Source organism: Aegilops tauschii, chromosome 4 (assembly GCF_002575655.3).
Source record: "Aegilops tauschii subsp. strangulata cultivar AL8/78 chromosome 4, Aet v6.0, whole genome shotgun sequence".
In the NCBI taxonomy this organism is placed as follows: Eukaryota; Viridiplantae; Streptophyta; class Magnoliopsida; order Poales; family Poaceae; genus Aegilops; species Aegilops tauschii.
The window spans coordinates 481,343,793-481,366,865 of NC_053038.3; positions in this window are offsets into that span (position 1 = coordinate 481,343,793).

Here is a 23,073-nt window from a genome sequence, read left to right on the forward strand (position 1 = left end):
GAGAAAGGCATCCTTTCACCGTCGCAGAAGAACGGGTGTAGATGACGTCGAAGTCATCGTCGGTGATGGTTCTAACCTTGTACTCACTGCCGATCATGGAGATTTGGGACGCCATGGATTTGGGAGGAGGTTTAGGATTAGTGGAACTGCCCTAATGTGAATGGACGGGACGACTAGGAACGAACCGCCGTAGTATAGAAGGACGTGCGGGGACGAGTAGGAGCGAACTGCCAGCGTATGAACGGCAGGGTAGTGGCTTTCCATTCTCCCATGATACGGGCTTCCGAGAGCCCTTATGAGATCGAACGGTTGCATGGCGTGATTCTAGACCTATGGGTGAATATCCTATCCTGGAGGGTTATTCTGCAAATTTTCAGCAACTTAGCATGCGACCGTTTGATCTCAGATCGAAGGGCTGCCAGTAGCCCGTATCATGGTCGTGCCTACCACGACCGTCGCGTCGCTCGTGCGGTCGCGCCCTTGGAGATTTAACACGGTGCGTTAGGCTATCAGATGTTGGCATGTCCTACATAGTCATCACTTAGTCACTCATACTACAACAAGGTTGGCTATAAGTGTCTTTTTTTACTCCTCTCTATCTCTTCCTTCGTACTCCCTCTGTCCCATAATATAAGAACATTTTTTACACTAGTGTAGTGCCAAAAACGTTCTTATATTATGGGACACAGGGAGTACTAGTATTTATTGCATTTGCCAAGGAGTGACCTCTTCTAATCAAATGGTGTTGCTAAGTTTGCTTCATTTAATTAGCTATAGACTCAAAATTGTCTTTTCACCTAGGTACATGCGCTTAGCACCGTTTCTTCCTTGGGTCACCAAACTAGTCTCTCTCTTCTTGATTAACTTGCCACATCAGACTTTATGCCTATGTGGCAAGCTTAAGCACCTGTAGGAGCAAGTAAAAGTAAGTACAATAGTGCGCTTTACATGGCATTTTTGCATATGTGGAGGAAAGAGAGGCAAGGAAAAAGTGGAGAAGTGGGCTCTGATGCAAGAGCCAGCCTCTACTACATGGTGGAGGATTGGGAGAGGCACCTATATGGAGGTGGTCAGGAATCGGGAGACTCACGCCGGTCGTAGCGCCGCAGTTAAAATGATAATGACAAGTCAAATCACGGGGCCCCACCTGTCCAGCAAAAACTCGCTGTCAAATCACACAGCCCTACGTTTGCAGCAGCCTACTCCCTCGTCTTCTCGCGTCTCTATCGAACCAACTAGGCGGAACTGCCCCGCCTACCGCGCAGGAAAAGCCCTGCCCTCGACTTTTAAATACAACTACATCCGCTTAAGAATCCAATGATATACTTTTTGTGACATAGTAATTCATATTTAGTTAGTCAAATGGATGACCTAGAACTACGTGCAGGCCCTATAAACCGAGACACCTAAAAATAAAAAAACGAGACGGAGAGGGTAGTTCAGCACGTATCTTTTTAGATCAATATAGTCGGGATTCACCAAGGAGCAAAACCAAGTGGTAGGCTGCTCCTGTCGTGTTGGCGTAGCAACTCAAGCAGGGTCAGTCCGCACACGAAATGGCGACACACTTAACAGGACCCCTTTGGCCGACATGTGGCTCATCCACCATCTTGTTCCACGTGTGATTCACCAAATTACAGTTCGGAGCAGCGGTTGGAATTGGAGGCACCCCGGTCGTAGCGCCGCAGTAGTAGAAAATGAGCGATGAGGGGTCAAATCACAAAGCCCCACCTTTCCCGCATTAAGCTGGACGGACGAAGCAACCATCATTTCACTCTAGGGCGCAAGAGCATAAAGAAAAGAGAAAACAATGATGCGTGCGGCAGCTACCTAGGGCACCCTAGGGTAGGGGTCTCCACTACAGATCCTTTTTTTTGAAAGCGCCTCCACTACAAATCGGCTTCTCCCTCGTCCTCTTGAAGAAAACCGATGATGAGTGTGGCGGTAGGGTTTGTAGGAGTACTACGGCGTGTGGGGCCACGTTGTAGTAAACGGGTTCGAGTCGACGCCTTAAATATGTGTGGGCCGCTTGGTTCTACGGGAACGAGGCAACATTTTGGGTTCGGGGACTAGTGGTGATATAGTACGTACAAAAAATTGTGGACGTAGGTTCGACCGAAAGGCAATGATGCATGGGCCCTGCATTTTGATATACCCGGGGCCGCGTGAAATTTGCTACTCTACTCAAAACTAGTAAGGTACACATGTATTGAACGCATGAGATTTCGAAACCAAATTACGAATAAATACACACTATAGCATGTAAAGCTTTGAGTCATATATGCATGATGTAGATGTTCGTTTAGTTCTTATAGTTCATCTCATTCAAAATCAATTAGTTTTATAAAAATGTTAAGATTCATGGGGTTGTGCATTGTAAATCATAAAGTAAAAAACAAATAATGGCAATTCATTTAGAAAAAAATAATCAATTATGATACAGAAGATTCTAGAACAAAGGAGAAGTGCTTGTGTTTTGAGGTTTGTGCATTATGCTTAAGTTCAACCATGGAGTCTTCCAAATTGTACATGTGGCAGATCTGGTGGAATGTTGATGATATCCAACAGCCACTAGTGCTCGGATTTGCCTATCTCTGCACTGTCGGGTTAGCTTCATCCAGCGACCAACTTTCAAAGTTATTGGCACACTATATAGTTCTTGTGCCATAGTTGCATGTTTTGGAAAAAAGCTACTAGTGGGTTGTACTATCTATTTAGGAATAGAAGATGTATACATGGAAGTTGTAGGGAAACAGATGACATGGAGCATCTCAATTCCTATGAGTAGGGATTGGAAAAGAGATGTCATTTGGTTCACATCATAGGAAATTTTCTATTGAATCTAGAGATGACATGTATCTCAATTCCTATGAGGAGGGATTAGAAAAGAGATGTAATTTGGTTCATATCATAGGAACTTTTCTATTGAATATACGCTAATGTTTATTTTCCTTTGAAATTAAGGGAGTATAGGAATCCATTCATATGAACCAAGTGGCTCTAAAGCTATAGAAATGATATCCTGTTTATTTCCTTTGAAATGTGGAGTATATGAATCTATTCCTATGAACCAATTGGCTCTAAAGGAAAAAATCCTATAAAAATCATATCATATAGAGTTCCTATGATATTCCTCGACACTAAAGGATGCTTGAAATTGCTGCGGGTGATACGATGGTCCTTCTTTGTAGACTCCTCACCCATCTTTATAGTTACCTCTCGAAGATGAAAGAAATGATATATACATGGTATTCTACATGTGCAATTTGGTACACGAAAACTCGGTAAAAGTTTGCGAGGTTCGAATTTTCAATAAAGCTATATGCACTGCATTTCAGAACAGAGGGAGCATACGGCAGTTGCTAACACTCACGTGGAAGATTTGTGTGTAGGAGGAGTGGCTGTTCTGTTAAATGACATGGCAAAACTTACACTGTCGGATGCCGATCTAACGGTTCTTACGGCGTTCGTCAGGAAAAGGCTTGTGGCGAACGTTTGTCGGATAATGATTTACGGACACATGCATTGCATTGACACGTGCCCCCTCTCTCTCACGCACATGCACCCTCAAGAGTCACGACTCTCCTGAGTCCTCTCGCAGACTCGCACGTCGCACCCACCATCTATCTGCAGGTAGACATCACGCACATATGTGCTCTTCACACCCTACCCTCAGAACTTCTAAAAAACAAAAGACGGCACGCACATTTTATTTTAGCTCACACGTCACACACTTATACTATTACTCTTGCGGCGAACGTTCTTTGGGCATAGTATATTGTACTCTCACAAAGAGAAGCCGTGCACGCACGCACTAGTTCTCTCACACCCACTCGCGGGTACACGTAGGAGCGCATTTTTTTGAAGCTGGTACAACAAAATCACTCCACTATATATAAAAGCAGGAGCCTTAGCGCTTGCTTTACTAGGGTTCCTCTCATTCACACTCTCATGCTCTCCAGATCTAAGCAACACATAGGCGACCACACTCTCTCTCAGCTCACGGCTGATCACAAATCCGGCCGGACAACCTCGACCGGGGCAGGGGTGTAGGTGCATCGTTCACGCTGTCGTCGGCAGCGAGGGAGGAGACCAACGGCTGCCCGCGCATCCCGATCGGCGGCCGTGCCGTTCTCTCCGAGAGAGCGCCGGCTCGGGAGGGCCTCCGACCCCTTCTTCCTCCCTGCGGGATTGTGGCCAAGATGCGGCCTCCCGACGTCGTGTCTTTGCCACATGCCGACGACCCTCAGGTATATATTCCTTCAAAACCTGCCTTGCTCTACTGCCCCAGCTCCCTTGGTGTGGATCCTTTTCTACTTCCGTCCGTTGTTCCCAAGCCACCTAGACTTCTACTATTATTAGAAGTAAAGCTAGTTCATACAGTCGACTCAAAGCGTTGGTTCAAATAGGGAAGAAAGTGGGAAAGTTGTGGCATGAATCTAGGACTTGGTTCAAAGAGGAAATGGGGGAAAGTAGTAATATCTGTCACTGTTTAAATAATCGTATTTCGTATTTGTGCAAACAGGGATGCCTGTCTCCATATCGTTTCGGGATGTCTGTCTCCGTATCGTTTCTATCCGCGCAATCAAAAGCACACACCTCAGTTTTAGTACAACTGTGCAAAATAAGATGGCTATCCCTCGTTGCCGTCGTCTAACCTCCCGTCTTCAAGGTATCCCTACATTGGTACTAGTAAATAAGGTAGAATGACCAACGCAATCTAAAAGAAGCTGATTTGTACGTTTTACTTCCTGATTGCACTGCAGGGACGAGCGAAAACAACTGCATCCTAGTCCGGAATGCACTTTCTACCAGTTCATCCATGGACCGAGGACTAGCCGGCACGGCTGCACGGCGGTTTTTTGGACAGGTGCGCGGACAAGAGGCATTGTGGTCTACTTATTTCTGCAAATAGCGGTGCTTAAATTTAGTGGAATGCACAAGCAATTCAGCTGGTCAGTACACTGCATGGTTCAATTCAGCATTCCAGCTGAGACCACAATTATAATTGGTTATTCTGGAATGAGAGAACCTAACCCTGGATGGTGGCAACAAGAAAAAACCAGAGTGAACTCTAGGAAATTTAAGCATGCCGGGAGGCCCTTTGCTCAGAGAAGCCTTGCTTGTTTTTTTCCTGATTTGTAAACCTTCTCACAACTTTGTCTTTTGCTGTGACCTAGTACATGTTTGTTATGTTCTATGAATCATTGAGATGTATAAAATTGCTTAACTTATGCTTTTCAAGTTTTTTATGAAGACGAGTTTAATGTGAGTGTTCCACATGAGCGCTGGACTAGCGTGTGAACGTTTGGAATTTATTACATTGTGGCCTCAATTAACTGCATGAACCACTGTAACAAGATACATAGTTGCTTATATGTCAGACAGCAGATTGTTGATTGTTAGCTGGTCGATAGCCTAGTGTTGAAGCGAGCTAAGCCAATGTGCCATGTTTTGCACAACTGCTTACAAGTGGGGTAGCACCAACAGTGTTTATAAGTACTTATGTATACGTCGGCGCACGGTTCTCGAACGAGTGCTCTATTTCATCAAAACACACACTGCTCGTATGATAAACCGTGACAACTTATGTCTTACCATGCCATATTCATGAAAAAACTAGTGAGGACGCATCTGTTTCGGCAACAATTACGATGGTTCTCACATGATTCACGGGCACACAAAAGTAGCAGCAGTTCCCATAGACAGATTCAAACAGAGTACTAGCCCCAGAGGGGTCGATAACAGGCAAGGTTCGGATAATTAGACACAATCCAAACTACTATTAAACACTAGCTGGGGCAACTATTTCATGCCTCGATCTAATTTGGGCTGGACACAAGACGGACCTTGCCATGAACATCATCGAGGACGTCCCGCAGCAGCTCAATCCTGTGAACCTTCATGAAGACAACCTTGTGGCCTTGCCACTGATAAACTTGTTTGTGGAGGCATGCCACGTCATCTTCCTGCGTAAGCTTGACAAGAACAGTATGCCTCACAAACGAAGGAGTAGCTTTGAACTTCTGGTGCTTCAGTACACCCTGGACAACACGCCTGACAACAGTGAGGATGGAATACAACTCTTCATTGGTATAACCGCAAATGGCTTCCAGGATCCAACAGCCTAAGAACTCTGTTTTCCCAGTGCGTATATTCAGGTCGACCGCCTCATAGCGAGTGACATGTACAACCACACAATGCTTGTCTGCATCAGGGCTCTAATTGAAACAGAAACAAATTCTGAATTACTTTTCAGTATAAGAAACACAAGTTATTTAAACCACTATGTATAGCATGGCATCGAAGCTAATAAATTTTTGCATTATTAATCACCGCATACTTAGATGAAAAACCACAATCGAGAACGGCAAAGAAGGAAATCACCTTGGGCAGCTCAGCGGGGGGGGGGACACATCCTTGAAGGGGGAAAACTGCTCCTGCAGTTCCACGGGGGCTGTAACCTCAAACGGGGCATTGACCATCTCAGTAGTGGCCGTGAGCGTATCTGGGGTCAGCTCGGTGGTTGCCTCCATCTTCTTGGAGCTCTCTTTCTCGTGGGGATCAGCCTCCCGCGTCTGCTCCAATATCGGCAGATCTTTGCCTGGTTCTCCTTGGTCCATCATGAAACTGACGAATACTAGGAGACCACTGAATGGAAAACACAATCGCAATGACAATGAAACAAAAAAGAGAGTGAGGATCGGTTACCGCTTTGCAAAAGTTCTTTTTTTTCTCTGAACGAAAATATACCAACATCACGGATCCGCTTACCTTCCCTTCGTTCGGAGGGAAGAACAGTGGCAGATGTGAGTGTTGCCTTTCTAGAAGACGGTGAGGGAGAAGGGGATTCAGCGAAGAGTGAAATGATGGTTGCTTCATCCGTCAAACTTAGACTGCGGGGAGGTGGGGTTTTGTGATACGACGGCTCGATACTGCCGCGCTACGACCGGGGTGACTCTCCGCCTGCATACTGCCTTCTAATTTGGTGGATGGCATTTGGGCCCGCGCGCTGCATGGCCTGCATGTCGGTGAACAAAAGTATAACGGCATTCAGTAGAGGGAGACGTTTCAATGACCTAGGAGGAGCCAGAAGGGGTAGAGTGTCTCCACTGTACTAGTAGTAATTGTTTTTCTGGGTAGCTGTAGAGTGTCTCCACTGTAGTAGTAGTAATTGTTTCTCTGGGCCCAAGACAAAACAGCCCATCCACACTAGTAAATAGTAAAATCAATTCAAAAGCCCATCCACACTGGGTGCTCTTCTTCCTCCTCGCTCCCACCCACCTCACGTCAGCTCGCTCCACTCGTACCCCCAAATTCCTCACCTCACTCCTACAAAAAACCCCAGCTCCCCTTCTTCCTCACTCCTACAGAAAACCCCCAGCTCCCCTTCTTCTTCGCTCGCACTACAACTAGGCTCGTCATTCGTTACTCTGCTCAAATTCGTGAGCGCGACGCGACGCCCTCGAGGAAAATGGAGTCGGCTGACCCCAGCGCCAAGAAGATGAGGCTCCCGCGAGCGGCGACGTCTGTTGTAGATCCCGCACTCGGCAGCGCGGGGAGAAGCGGCGACCCCGCCCCCACTGGATCCCAGGAACCCGTAGAATCTCGGGTGGACCGCATCAGTGATCTCCCGGACGCCGTCCTTGGGGAGATCATCTCGCTTCTCCCCACCAAGGATTGCTGCCGCACCCAAGTCCTCTCAATTCGGTGGCGCCCTCTATGGCGCGTTGTGCCCCTTAATCTCGACTCTCATCAACTATCTCTCTTCAATGATTTTGAAATCCCCAGAGCCATCATCTCCTCCCACCATGGCTCCGTTCAAAGCCTCTGCATCCCGTCATGCTACCTGAGCAAGCATACCATGCCCTGTACGGTGGACGCCTGGCTGAAATCCCCTGAATTCACAGAACTACAGCTGCTTGAGTTCTACTATTCCCCTGGAAATCACATACCACATACAGAACGCCATGAACTTGTGCCCTCAGCACCGATGTCCATCTCGCGGTTTTCGTCCTCTCTCCACACCGCCACCTTTGCGCTGTGCTACCTACCAGACAATCTGGTACTAAACCTTCGACTCCCATTTCTCAAGAAACTTTCACTTGTGCGGGATCGTATATCGGAGGCCTCATTGCACAGCATCATCCACTCTAGTTGCCCTGCGCTGGAGTGCTTGGTGCTTGTTTTCACAGTTAGAATCGGTTGTCTCCAAATAAAGTCGCCTAACCTTGTAAGAATTGGAATTTCTTTTGACGGAAGGCAGCTCATCATCCTAGATGCCCCTGCACTTCAAAGGTTGATCCTTGATTATAGTTATTCACCGTTGCAAATAACCGTCCTCTCTGCGCCTAAACTGGAGACTTGGGTGTAATACATGATCTCTGAGCTCATTTCAATATGGTGTTTGGCTCCACAGTTCTTCAGGTACTTTATATTATCATCTACACTTGTAACCATAAGTTGCATTTTAAATTTCTGCGCATAATTTATATATCATCTTGGAGTACACATTTTGTACTAATATTATGTTCTATGCTCAATGAAGAGTTTCTCCACGGATGGCCTATCAATGGTGCTGGATTCTATCAAGATCTTATATATCCAAATGAATAGTTTTGATCTGAACAAGATTATTGGCTTGCTACAATGCTTTCCATGTCTGGAGAAGTTGTATATAAAGGTGATAATTTCACGCACATTGGAAGCCCGCATATAGTGTACTAGAATTAACCGTTCAGCTGTTGCTCTTTCGACACTCTTCTTTTAGACCTTAACTGTTTTCAATCTTCATGTCTATTTAGGCAACAGGACGGGGTAAGAAAGTTATAACCAATTGGTGGATTCGTAAGCATCGGGATTTTCTCACTTCTCATGAGATTCGATTGAAGACAATAACGCTAGAACGATATGTAGCCAACCGTGCAAACACAAGATTTGTCACATTCTTCCTGCTGAATGCGAGGTTACTATTGTCCATCAGGCTTAAGTTTATCAGCAGCATGGTTTTGACGGATGGGTATGTCGAAGAGTAAAAAAGGAGTTTCAGGTGGGCAAAAGAGCTTCTGAACGTGCCGGGCTTCTATTTACAACATATTGTGGTCATAATCCAGTAAATTTTACGACCCAGGATGTTCATTCTATGGACCTGACCGATCCATTTGACTGTGACTGCCGAAAACAGTGCTCGAGTTAGATGTTGTTGCCCTTTTCAATCTGGTTTTTTTTGTAAACCTGATGAACAATTAACCCTCGTGCTTTTGTACAGTTTGTAAGCTGGAGTTAGATGTTCCTACCCTTTTCAACTCGGCCGTGACTGTCATATTTTCTTTGAAACAAGGCAAATGGCTTGCCATTCGTTTAAATTAGAGTGAAATATTGTAACTAATCCCAACCAAGGGAAATGACATCACTCTCGCCGGCTGCTTGAGCTCATTGTGCATTACAGAAGCCAAGTGATTAGCCCCTACTAGCACCCACAAACTTATTTCGAACTAGCACATCAAATGGGCTGTAAATTTTCATAGGAAAGGCTGCATGACCGTGACTGATTTGGATTCTGACATTTGGGACCCGCGAGGAAATAGCCTATCCAAGGTGGTGTCAACTTACTAGCCAGTCAACAAACGATTCTGCCTACTAGCCGTTGGATTGACATCCAACATCTGTCGTGTATCTTCCATCTCTTGTCTTCTTCTTCCTCTAGCCGCCCAAACCAAACCACCCCGTCGGCTCCGCCTGCTCCCGCCTCCCATGGCTGGCTGCGCCTCCGCCGCCCTACCGTACCTACCCTCCAACGTTGGCCAGTCCCTCCCTCTATTCCCCCACACGTCCTTTTATTCTCCGGCGACGTCAGCCCCAACACGCACACGCGCCCGAACCAGTCAACCCTCGTACTCCCCTCCGCCTGCGACTGGACCGGCGCATCTTTAACGGCTCCTGTTCGTTCCGTCCGAGGCTTCGCCGTCGTCCTCCGCCTTGCGGCCTTGGTTCGCTCGCCGTGCGCGGTGCGCCTCCCTCTTGCGTTGTCAACGGCGTCAACAACCGAGAGGAACAAGGAGATGACTGTACGTGGATAGGATGACAGTAGGGACCCACCAGCGTCATGGCAGTACGAAAGCAAGTGCCTCTATAGTACAAGCCCCAAAATATGGTTCCTCCTAATGGTTGGACATCTGGGGCTCACGCCATTGTCAACGTAGTCAATAAACGAGAGAATTACACTACGAGCGGCTGACACCATGGACCCAACAAGTCGCGCATTTTTTTGGGGAACAAGCAGTTGTTATTTATACTAGTTTTAGATCAGGGTAACAACGGGGCTCTGCGGGGGTTGTGGCCCGTCTAGCCAGGGTTTTATTTATGTTTACCACATCATGAGCCTAGTTGTGTTTTTTTCTTGCTGAAAATGGCTAGCCCAGTTCTATTTCTTTAAGAAATACCCAAACAAGGCCTACTTGCTTTATCGGCCCTGCTGGGCTGCAAATCTTTCAAGACGAGGAGAGTTTCATTCGGTTTGCCCAGAAATGGGCTGTACATTTTTAAAACACATCAAACCGGGAATTAGTTTCAATTTTTTTATTACAAGATCTTAAATTCCATTGATTTTTATGCGTGGACAATTATTTGGATTTTATATTTATATAAATTATTTTTCAAAATAGTTTGAATGTGAATCGATATTTCTGGATTAAAAACAGTTGACCGCACCAAAATATGCAAAATTTCGTATACTTTTTAACCGTGGCCACAATATGGGGTGTAATGCTAACAAAAAGAAGATGGGCTCCAAAAAATTCTTAAGAATTAGCAAATGGGTTGTACATTATTAGAAATAATGGCAGATGGGCTGTATGCTGTTTTCCACAGATTTGAGGCTGACTTGTGCGCCTACTACAGGTTGACGCGTATGCTTTCATAAAAAAAAGGTTGACGCACATGCAACGCCCAGTCAACTTAGTCAACACACGAGAGCAGTGACTGTTGGATGTCCACCCAACGGCTGTCGTGCTTCTTCAATCTCTGCTCTTCATGCTCCAGCCGCTCAAACAAGCGCCGGGGGGACTGCCTGCTCCTTCCTCCCGCGGCCGGCTATGCTGCCGCGCAGGCCTCACGGCCCCACCGTACTCCCATCACTGGCCTAGCCATCCCTCTACTCACCCACACATGCTGTTATTCTCCGGCGACGGCAGACAAACCAGTAAACCCTCGTACTCCTCCGCGTGGGAAACAACTGCCGAGTATTCCCTGGCTCCGTGTCGTTCCCTTCCTAGGCCTCGCCGTCGTCCACTGCCCTGGTGCTCTCGGCGCGGCCTGGTCAACGTGGTCAATGAACGACATCCGTCGAAAGTGGACTGTACGTGGACAGGCTGACAGCTGGGTCCATAGCCGCATGCAAGGAAATGCCTCCTTATTACGCGCAAAATAATGATTGCTCCACCTGACAGCTAGGACCCACAGGAAGGGCCTCTGTATTTCGCAAAAAAAACGTTCCCCCCGCTGACAGGTCGGACCCACCAGCTATATCTTCGCACGCAAGGAAGTGCCTCCTTATTACGCGCAAAAAATGAATACCCCCCAGCTAGCTGGGACCCACCATATTGTTGGGCTGACTTGTGGGCCTACTAAGTTGCCGGGGACGGAGGGCTTTGTCAACTTAGTCAATACTCCAGTGACCATATGATGTCGATCCAACGGCCATAGTGCTTCTTCAACCTCTGGTCTTCTTGCTCCAACCGCCCAAAGCAGCGCCGGTCGTGCCGCCTGCTCCTGCCTCCCGTGGCCGGCTGTGCTACCGCGGAGGCCTCACTGCCCCATACTACTCCGACCACTGGCCAGGCCATCCCTCCACTCACCCACACCCCCTGTTATTCTACGGCGACGGCAGCCTCACATCGCAGTCGAACCAGTGAATGCTCGTACTCCTCTCCGCGTGGGCATCCACTGCCGCGTCTTGCCCGGCTCCGCGTCGTCCCCTTCCTAGGCCTCGCCATCGTCCACCGCCGTGGTGTTCTCGACGCGGCGTGGTCAATGTAGTCAACGACTGACTTCCATCGGAAGAGTACTGTATGTGGAGAGGCTGACAGCTGGGTCCACGGCAGCCGCAAGGACGTGCCTCCTCATTACGCGGAAAATAATTATTCCTCCACCTGACAGCGGGGACCCACCGGACAGGCCACCAGTATTTTGCGAAAAAATCGTTTCCCCCTGACTGATGGGACCCACCGGATGGGCCATCGTATTTCGCAAAAAAAAACGTTCCCCCGCTGTCAGCTCGGACCCACCGGAAGTGCCTCCTTATTACGCACAAAAAAATGAATACTCCCCCGGCTAGCTGGGACCCACCTTGGTGGGAGGCTGACTTGTGGGCCTACTAAGTTGACGGGGACGAACGGCTTTGTCAACTTAGTCAATAAGAACAATTCTAGCTCCAGTAACCGTACGATGTCCATCCAACAGACGTAGTGCTTCTTCAACCTCTGGTCTTCTTGCTCCAGCCGCCCAAAGCAGCGCCGGTCGTGCCGCATGCTCCTGCCTCCCGTGGCCGGCTGTGCTGCCGCAGAGGCCTCGCTGCCCCTGCTATTCCCACCGCTGGCCATGCCCTGCGGCGACGGCAGCCTCACACCACAGCCGAACCAGTGAACCCTCGTACTCCTCTCCGCCCGGGCTTCCACTACCGCGTCTTACCCGGCTCTGTGTCGTCCCCTTCCTAGGCCTCGCTGTCGTCCACCGCCATGGTGCTCTCCGCGCGGCGTGGTCAACGTGGTCAAGGAATGACTTCCATCGGAAGAGTATTGTACGTGGAGAGGCTGATAGCTGGGTCCACGGCCACAGCCCAGTTTTTTTTGTGATTTGCCAAGTAAGTCGCTTTGTCAGGCCTGTTGGGCTGCAAATCTTTCAAGACGAGGAGAGCTTTCATTCGGCTGGCTGAGAAAATGGCCCATCGGTAATGAGAAATGGGCTGTACATTTTTAAAACACATCAAACCGGCAATTAGTTTCAAATATCTTTTTTGTCATTTCAAGATTTTAAATTACATTAATTTTTATGCGTGGAGAATTTATTGGATTTTATATTGATATACATTTATTTTTAAAATCAGTTTGAATGTGAGTCGAAATTTCGGGATTAAAACAGTTCGGACCGCACCGAAATATGCAAAATTTCGTATAATTTTTTAACCGTGGCCACAATATGGGCTGTAATGCTAACAAAAAGAATATGGGCTCCAAAAAAACCTTAAGAATTAGCAAATGGGCTGTAAATTATTAGAAATAATGGCAGATGGGTTGTATGCTGTTTTCCACAGATTTGAGGCTTTCCTAAAAAAAGGTTGACGCACAAGCACTGACTGTTGGATGTCCATCCAACGGCCGTCGTGCTTCTTCAATCTCTGCTCTTCCTGCTCCAGCCGCTCAAACAAGCGCCGGCGGGACTGCCTGCTCCCTCCTCCCCGCGGCCGGCTGTGCTGCGGCGCAGGCCTCACCGCCCCACCGTACTCCCATCACTGGCCTAGCCATCCCTCTACTCACCCACACCTGCTGTTATTCTCCGGCGAGGGCAAACGAACCAGTAAACCCTCGTACAGTCGTACTCCCCTCCGCGTGGGAAACAACTGCCGAGTCTTCCCTGCCTCCGTGTCGTCCCCTTCCTAGGCCTCGCCGTCGTCCACCGTCGTGGTGCTCTCGGCACCGCGTGGTCAATGTGGTCAACGACCGACTTCCATCGGAAGAGTACTGTGCGTGGAGACGCTGACAGCTGGGTCCACGGCCGCAGCAAGGAAGTGCCTCCTTATTATGCGCAAAATAATTATTCCTCCACCTAACAGCGGGGACCCACCAGGCGGGCCACCGTATTTTGCGAAAAATACGTTTCCCCCTGACTGCTGGGACCCACCAGCTACACCTTCGCATGCAAGGAAGTGCGTCCGGGCAAAAAAACAAAACGATTCGCCCCCCTGACTACTGGGATCCACCAGCTACATCTTCGCACGCAAGGAAGTGCCTGACAGTCGGGACCCACCTGGTCGAAGCGTACGTAACGTTGTCATTCTGGTCGTGAACGTGTACGTACATATATACTGGTGGATGTAGAGGCGCGCACGTGTCGTAGTAGAGGCGCGCACGTAGCATGTACACGTACGTACAACGGCCAGGGTGCAAGAAAGAAAATACGGCCACGTATGTGTACATATGGGCGGGCTCTCGAATGCCTACTCGCGCATACGTACGGCGAGGGCTCGTTGACATGGCTGGGTCGGAACGGAGAAACAGCGTCGTCGTCGTGTTCATGGGGAGGCAACGGAATGCATCGTGTTCATGGGGAGGCAACGGAATGCGTCATGTTCATCGGGAGGCAACAGAACGCGTGGGAGGCAACCGGCTGGGTCGGAACGGAATGCATGGTCGTGTTCATCGGGAGGGCTTGGACGGAACAGGCGATGGAAACGAGGCCTGGCGTACCGCAGAACGGAGGAAATGGCCTTGTGTTCGACCGGCCATGTTCGAAACGGGATCCTCTTCATCGGGAGGGGTCTGGCGTACCACAAAACGGACGAAACGGACCTCCTACGGTCGAAACGGGGGTCCTGTTGGTCCGGAGGGGTGTGGCGTACCGCAAAACGGACGAAATGGACCTCCTACGGACGAAACGGGGGTCAGGTTGATCGGGAGGGGTGTGGCGTACCGCAAAACAGATGAAACGGACCTCCTATGGTCGAAACGGGGGTCCTGTTCATCGGGAAGGGTGTGGCGTACCGCAAAACGGGACTCCACGGGATACTGTTCATCTCCACCGTCGAGCTCCTCCAACCTCCACGGGCTACCGTCGACCTCCTCCAGTCTCCACGGGCTCCTGTTCATCCAGCCTCCACCGTGCGCTACTCGACCGGCTACTGTTCAACCAACCCTCCACGGGCACCCCTCCACCGTCTACTGTTCATCCAACCCTCCAGACCACGGGGTCCTGTTCAACCACCCCTCCACAGGCACCCCTCCACCGTCTACTGTTCATCCAGCCCTCCACACCACGGGGTCCTGTTCAACCACCCCTCCACCGGCACCCCTCCACCGTCTACTGTTCATCCAGCCCTCCACCACACCACGGGGTCCTGTTCATCCAGAGGCAATGCCACCGCTCACTGTTCATCCAACCCCCCCCCCCCCACAACGTTCACTGTTCATCCCAGAGGCAGCATCGATCGGCTTCAGTTAGCAGCAGTAGCGAAGGAATCGCTCGATTGGGTTCAGTTAACAGCCATCGATCGATCACTCGGGTTCAGTAACGCGTAGCCTGTAGTGCAATCGCTCGGGTTCAGTTAGAGCCCAACGCCTCGCTCGGGTTCAGTTAGAGCCAACGCCTCGCACACACGCGCGTACGTGTATGAGAGAAACGCGCATCGCTCGGCCCCCGACCTCCCACCGTAACCGGGAACTCCCCAAAATTTTCCTCGCCCTCGCTTCTAACACGATTTTTTCCGTCATGGACGGCCCAAAGAATGTCATGCAGCTGCGTCTCCGGCCAGCCCAGGACAAAAAGCCCATTTTCTGTCATGATTTTTTGTCATAGAAGTAGGAGCCCACCACATCTATGATGATACCGGGTTTTGTCACAATTATCGTCATAGAAGTGTCATATGTATGACAGAAAAAATTTCGTTCAGCCCAAAATGTCACGGATGTGTCTTTGTTTACTAGTGCTTGTCCCTACCGATCCACGCCCTAGCTCTCTAAGATCTCGCGGATGAACTCGGCGAACTCACAAGACAAAGACACAAGATTTATACTGGTTTGGGCCACCGTTGTGGCGTAATACCCTACTCCAGTGTGGTGGTGGTGGATTGCCTCTTGGGCTGATGATGAACAGTACAAGGGGAAGAACAGCCTCCTGAGGTTGAGGTGTTCTTGTGCTTGACGAACTTGTGTGGGTGAGATGCCACTGAATGAGTTCTTGACCCGTTGCCCCTACTGTGGTAGCTAGTTCTACTTATATAGGCCCGGGTCCTCTCCCCAAATATTGAGCAGGAAGGGAGCCATCAACGGCCAATTTGAAAGGGGACAACTAGTACAGCTTATCCTGACAAAAGTGGTCTTCGCCTGCAAAAGGCTCTGGTGGTGAGGCCGTCTCGGGCTCCATGGTGACCTCCGTCTTGCCGCCCCGCTGGTCTTGGTCTCGTTACACCGATATGGAAACCTATGCTTGATGCCTCGGTACTCCGCGCCTGCGCTTGCTCCCTTGGCACAAAAGAGGAAACAAGGACGCTGCGCGCGCTGGCACCCGCCTGGTCTTGGTCGTCATGGCTCACGTCACGAGAACCTCGCGAGGTTTGCCATGCCTTGATCTCTCCGCCCCTCGTGAGCTTGCCTGGCGAGGCCGCTCCTGAGGAGGTCTTGCGTCGCCCGCCTCATGAGGCTTGGCCCCTTGCGAGGGTTTTGAATGCCTTGTTGATGAAGATGGGCCGCACAGGCCTGCTAGCTCAGCCACGCCGTGGGCCGCAGGCAGGCAAGTCTGGGGACCCCCGTTCCCAGAACGCCGACAATCACGGAGTACGAAGGCCTCATCGCTGGCCTTAAGGCTGCGGTGGCCCTGGGCGTGAAGCGCCTCACCATCAGAGGCGACTCGCAGCTCCTCGTCAACTTCTCTAACAAGGTATACGAGCCAAGGGACGAGCACATGGAGGCGAGGTACGCAAAATGGAAAAGTATTTCTTGGGTCTAGAACTGCAATACGTACCCCGTGGCACCAACAAGGAGGCTGACGACATCGCCAAAAGAGCATCGAAGCGACTACCCCAAGAGCCTGGCGTCTTCGAGGAGCGGCTCTTCAAGCCGTCGGCAGCACCTCCGCTTTCGAGGCCGGCGCCGCCTCGGGAGGAGCTCCCCCAGCCACCTGCCTTGGGAGCCCCGGCCTGCGGCCCAACCTCGGGAGCGTGTCTACTCCTGGTGCTCGAGCCTCAGGAGGGGTGCTGGACCAAGGAGTTCAAGGAATACCTCACGCAAGGGACATTGCCGGAGAAAGAGGAGGACGCGGAGCGCGTGGACCAACAGGCCACAGCGTCCTGCATCCAGGACGGTGAGTTATACAGGAAGCGGCCGAATGACGTTTCCTTACATTGTATCTCCATGGAACAGGGGAACGAGTTGCTAGCTGACATACACGGCGGAGACTGCGGACACCACTCGTCGTTACGAACCCTCGTCGGCAAGGCATTCCGCAGCGGGTTCTACTGGCCTACGGTGCTCAACGACGCAACCGAGCTGGTGAAGTCCTGCGAGGCCTGTCAATTCCACGCCAAGCAGATCCATCAGCCAGCTCAGGGCCTCCAGACCATCCCGCTCTCATGGCGATTCGCGGTCTGGGGGCTGGATATCTTGGGCCCGTTCCCCCGAGCGCCTGGGGGCTACCGCTTCCTCTACGTCGCCATCGACAAGTTCACCAAATGGGCGGAGGTAGAAGCTGTCCGCACCATCCCGGCCGGGTCTGCGGTCAAGTTCATCAAGGGCCTCGTTAGCCGGTTCGGAGTTCCTAATCGCATCATCACCGACAACGGCTCGTAGTTCACTAGCAATCTCTTCAAGACATATTGTGCTAACCTTTGAACGCAGATCGGCTACACTACGGTGGCACACCCCAGGAGCAATGGTCAAGCTGAACGCGCCAAGACGGAGGTCCTGAGAGGCCTCAAGACCAGGACATTCAAGAAGAAGCTCAAGGCCTGTGGCAGGGGCTGGCACGACGAGCTCCAGTGTGTGCTGTGGTCCATCCGCACCACCGCCACCAAGCCAATGGGCGAGACCCCGTTCTTCCTCGTCTACGGAGCAGAAGCGGTTCTCCCTCACGAGGTCAAGCATCGCTCTGCGTGGGTCCTGGCGTTTGATGAGACGCAGCAGGACGCCATGCGGGGGATGGACCTTGTGCTAGGGGAGGAATGCCACCGCGAAGCCACGCTTCGAGCGGCATAATACCAGTAGGCGCTGCGGCGGTATCACTGCCGTAGCATCCACTCCAGGATGCTCGAGGTGGGTGACCTCGTCCTAAGGCGGGTGCTCTCCCCGGAAGGGCTGCATAAGCTTTCACCCATGTGGGAGGGCCCATTTAGGGTCGCCCACGTCTCCAGGCCTGGCACCGCGCGCCTGGAGACGCAGGATGGGGTCCCCATCCAGAACGTCTGGAACATCCAGCACCTCCGGAAGTTCTACCCATGAAGCAAGGCCCGGCGCCTATGAAGCAAAGCCCAGTGCCTGTGAAGGTGTCCGCTCGTGACACTCTCATGTAATAATGAGTGGGGCTGTACACGCCACGGAGTCTCAGGAGTGCCGCCCTCAGGCCTCGGGGGCTTCCTCCCACGTCCTAGTGGCAGCACTTAGCTCCGCGCTGGTGAGAAGACTAGACTAGGCGCCGGACGCGGATTTTCATTTGCTTTCCGCAGTTGGCTTGCTCCTCTTAAGTGAAAAATTGCTTTCTGGTGTTCCTTGCCGGCTGGGTTCCATCGCCTTTTGCCTCCTTTTCTGCCCTTCGTTCCTTGTTTTGACACATACTCTCCCTCGCATGCCTCGCGAAGGGGCTGGACAGGTGCCCTCATGAGTGTTTTCTCCTGTTCTTCGCGAGGCACCCTCGTTCGAGCTCGCAAGCTAGTGCACCTCTCTCAATCCGTGCCCCTCGGGTACCGTGATACGAAGCGCTGGGTCGTGGCCGGCTGTGCCGGCGACCAGGGCTCGGAAGAATAAGAGTTTCCTAACGAATTTTTGCAGTTCCTAGACCCCTCCCAAGCCAAAGGAGGCCACGCCAGGTACTGGGAAACGCACGCCCCACGAGGCGGAAACTACTTCAAGCACGTCAAGCTAAGTTATCTCTACGCGCCTACATAAAACATTGATGCTGCAACACAACACAGGAGCGATAAACATAGCATAGCAACTTGGAAATCATGGTTCGCTGCACGCCCCTGCGGGGCCCCATACTTGTCTCTCTCTTGATACAGGAAGAAAGGAAGAACGGAACAAAAGTAGCGCGCGCTCCCGCGACATTTCACAAGGACGGGCCCATGGCGCTCTCCTGGGCTCAGCCAAACCCCTCCTCGCGCTTCACTGAGGCGCGGCGACGGGACGACCCACTGCCACCCTCGAAGTGGGCGCGGCGGCTAGTCGTAGCTGCCGCTGCTGGAGCTGTCTCTGGAAGAAGAGTCGCTGTAGCTGGACGAGCCGTGGCCGGCGCCGGGGACAAGCCTGCCTTCACCCTCGTCGCGACCGTCGCCGAGGCTGAATACCTCACCACCATCGTTGACCTTAGGGCAGCACCCGACGCGGCGACCATCCTCCCTGAACACCCTCACGTAGAGGGTCGCGTTGTCGTCGTACTTGAAGTGGAGGGTGCACCGCCGGCCCAGGCCACGCGCGCAGGCAAACCTCTGCCAGCCACGGTCCAGGGCTCTATTGCCCGCGACAGAGACCTCGACCGCGACCCGTGAAGCCTTGCTGCTGCAGCCGTCCGCCTGCAGCCAGAGACCGCCTGGACCTGTGGCCGGCAGCTCGCCGATGAAGAAGCGTGGGAGCTGACGCCAGGTACCAGCCGGGTTCTTCGACCACACGACGAGCTCCGGCAGCACTTCCGCCGAGTGGAAGCATGGCCGTAGAGGCCGCGCGATTGCGGCGTGCCTCCCTTCATCGACGGGGCTGCCACGACCTGGGCGACTCCCACCACGTGAAGAGGCGCTGCCGTGGCCGCGAGGGGACACGGCGGGGGTCGCGGTGTGCTTGCGGGGGCGGCTGCGCCCCCTCTTGGGCGGCGGTGAGCCGGGCCCCTCCTGGCGGGCCTTCCCCTTCTCTGCGGCCGAGAACCTCTTCGCAGGCGCCATCGCTATCGCTGTCGGCAGTGAAGCAAGGGAGAAGAAACGAGCGGAGCAGGAAGAGATGAGCGACGGGGGCTCCGCCCCCCCCCCCCCCTCATTTATAGTGGGAGAAGGCCAACAGGCGATCCCCACGATCACAGGTAATGATGGTTTTTCTCTGCATGCAGCAGGGACTCGTCAAGTCGGGCAGTTCCCGAGGCAGCGTGGGGACGTGGAGACGCCCACGTCCAATCGATCACCGCGTGTCAAGCGAGGCCTCAGGCTGTTGGGGCTCGCGGCACTCCGCACTTGCCCCTTGGCTTCGCCTCGAAGCCAAGTCCGAGCATGCCTTGGGCCCGGGGGCTACTGTCGGTGTGCTAGGAAGGGGGTCCCCAGGCTTGCGTGCCTGCGGCCCACGGCGTGGCTCCGCCAGCGGCCCTGTATGGCCCATCTTCACTGGCAAACACTCAAGACCCTCGCGAGGGGCCAAGCCTCGCGAGGCGGACGACACAAGACCTCCTCAGGGGCGGCCGCACCAGGTTGGCTCGCGAGGGGCGGAGAGATCAAGGCAAGGGGCACCTCGCGAGGTTCCTGTTATGTAAGCCATGACGACCAGGGCCAGGCGGGCGCCATCGCGCAGTGTCCTCGTTTCCTCTTTGGTGCTAAATGGGCAAGCGCAGGCGAGGAGTCTCGAGGCATCACGCAAAGGTTTCCATATTGGTGCAACGAGACCCAGACCAGCAGGACGGTAGGACGGAGGTCACCGTGGAGCCCAAGACGACGTCACCACCAGAGCCTTTGGCAGGTGAAGACCACCTTTAGTCGGGATAACTTGTACTAGTTGTCTCCCTTCGAATTTGGCCATTGTGGCATCCCTTCCCGCCAGCATTTGGGAAGAGGACCAGGGCCTCTATAAATAGGGCTAGCCACCACAGAAGGAGGGGACAGAACGAGACCACGGATCTGAAGCCATTCAGATCATCCACATCCACGAGCTCACCAACCACAAGAGCACCTCTCCTCAGGAGGATGTTCTTCCCCTGTAACTGTTCATCCTCAGCCCGAGAGGCAATCCACCACACCACACTGGAGTAGGGTATTACACCACAACGGTGGCCCGAACCAGTATAAACCTTGTGTCTCTTGTTTTGTGACTTCTACGCGCTGAGCTTTGAGATCGTGGTGAGGGCGCAAGCTAGAGGGAGTAGAGATCTTCGTGCGAACCCCAGTGTTTGAACCTCTATGGTTTTGCCGAAACCCGAAATCCGACACACCCTTAGATAGATTAGTGCCATTATCAGTTATAATGCTGTGGGGAAAGCCAAAACGGAAAATCAACTTTTTGATAAATTGAACCGCCGTCGCTGCATCACACTTACTGACCGGCTCTGCTTCCACCCACTTTGTAAATTTGTCCACTGCCACCAAAAGGTGGTCTTTTTATCCTTGGACCTTTTTAAGGGTCCAACCATATCAAGCCCCCATACTGCAAACAGCCAAGCAATTGGAATCATCCTCAATTCTTGAGCCGGCACATGAGCTCGTCGTGAAAATTTCCGACAACCATCACATTTACTGACCAAATCTTCTGCATCAGCATGAGCCGTCAGCCAATAAAATCCATGACGGAAAGACTTGGCCACGAGAGACTTAGAGCCGGCATGATGACCACAATCTCCTTCATGGATCTCTTGTAAAATTTCACGTCCTTCCTCAGGAGAAACGCAACGTTGAAACGCCCCTGTGACACTGCGATGATGCCACTCTCCATTGATAATAGTCATTGACTTAGACCACCGGGTAATCTGCCTGGCCAAGGTTTCATCCTCAGGTAACTTACCCGGGTCATATAAGCCAAATATGGAACTGTTCAATCAGGAATAGGATGAAGAGCCGCCACTAGTTGTGCTTCTGGGTCAGGAATAGCAAGATCCTCCTCTGTACGCAATTTGACTGAAGGGTTATGCAGAATGTCCAGGATAGTGTTTGTAAGTGCATCTAGTGCCCCTTAGTGATTTTGGTGTATTGAAGACTTATAGGTTAAGGGACTAATGTGTTTATGAGTGTACACAGGTCTATAAGTCTATGAGGAGTTTGATATTTACAGACAAAGTCGACCCTTAAAATTGAATGTCTTCAACTGAAGACTTTGGCTTTCTGAAGACTTTGAAAGTGAAGAAATTGGAGTGACCTTGAGGACTTGATATTCGTGCGAGGAATAGGAAACACCGTACTGTTAAAGGGGGTCGAGGAAAAACTAAGAAAAAGTTTCCAAGTGATGCTCATCTCAAAATCCTACACCTACCAATCCCTTCGAGTGAAGCCATTGGAAATCTCATGCAGCTCAGTCAATTTCTTCAGTGACAGAGACAAAGTTCTTCTGGTCTCTGTGGAATTTGTTCTGACTGAGGAGTTAGGAATTCGCCAGTGCGGATTGCCTACAAGTGAGGAACATGATAGCCCTGAGGAATTTGTACCTCAAATTTCCGACCGTTGCTATGTTATGCGCCAGCTGTCCCAAAATATCTTATCCACCTAACGGTCATATCATTGAAGGGCATTTATGTCTTATGATGTCGGGTTGCTCCCTAGGCTATAAATAGCCGCCCCCTACAATCACTAGCTGGTTGGCTGCTCCGAGAGAAACTGACACTTGTCATTGAGAGCATCCCATCCTCCGAGGACTTTGAGCGAAAATCATCAAGTGAGGAAAACCCAAACCCAAACACCTACAAACCCAAAAGTGATTGAGCATCACTGAAGAAATTGTTCCTGTGTGGATCCGATGCTTGTTACCTTTGAAGACTGTGCATCTTCCAGACGGTTAGGCGTCATGGTCTAGAGCATCCAAGAGGAAATTCTGGATCGCCGAGTGACTGAGTTTGTGAAGGTTTGGAAGTCACCTGAAGACTTACCACGAGTGATCGGGCGAGGTCTGTATGATCTTAGCTCAAGGAGAATATGGTGAGGACTATGTGTCCGGGATTGTGTGTCCTTAGGTTTAAATACCTAGCCGCTCCAACCAGATGTACAACTCTCACTGCAGTTGGAACTGGTCTACCAAATCACTGTCTTCACCGAGCTAACTGGTTCTATTTCCTCAACCCTTTCATTTCCTCATTACTATGTTGTGTACTTGATCGCTACTGTTTGAAGACTTTGACTGAAGACTTTCTCAATTTCCTCAGTTCAATTTCTTCAGCAGTTTGTCTTCAGCCTGCTTATCATGTGTTTACGCTTTCTATACT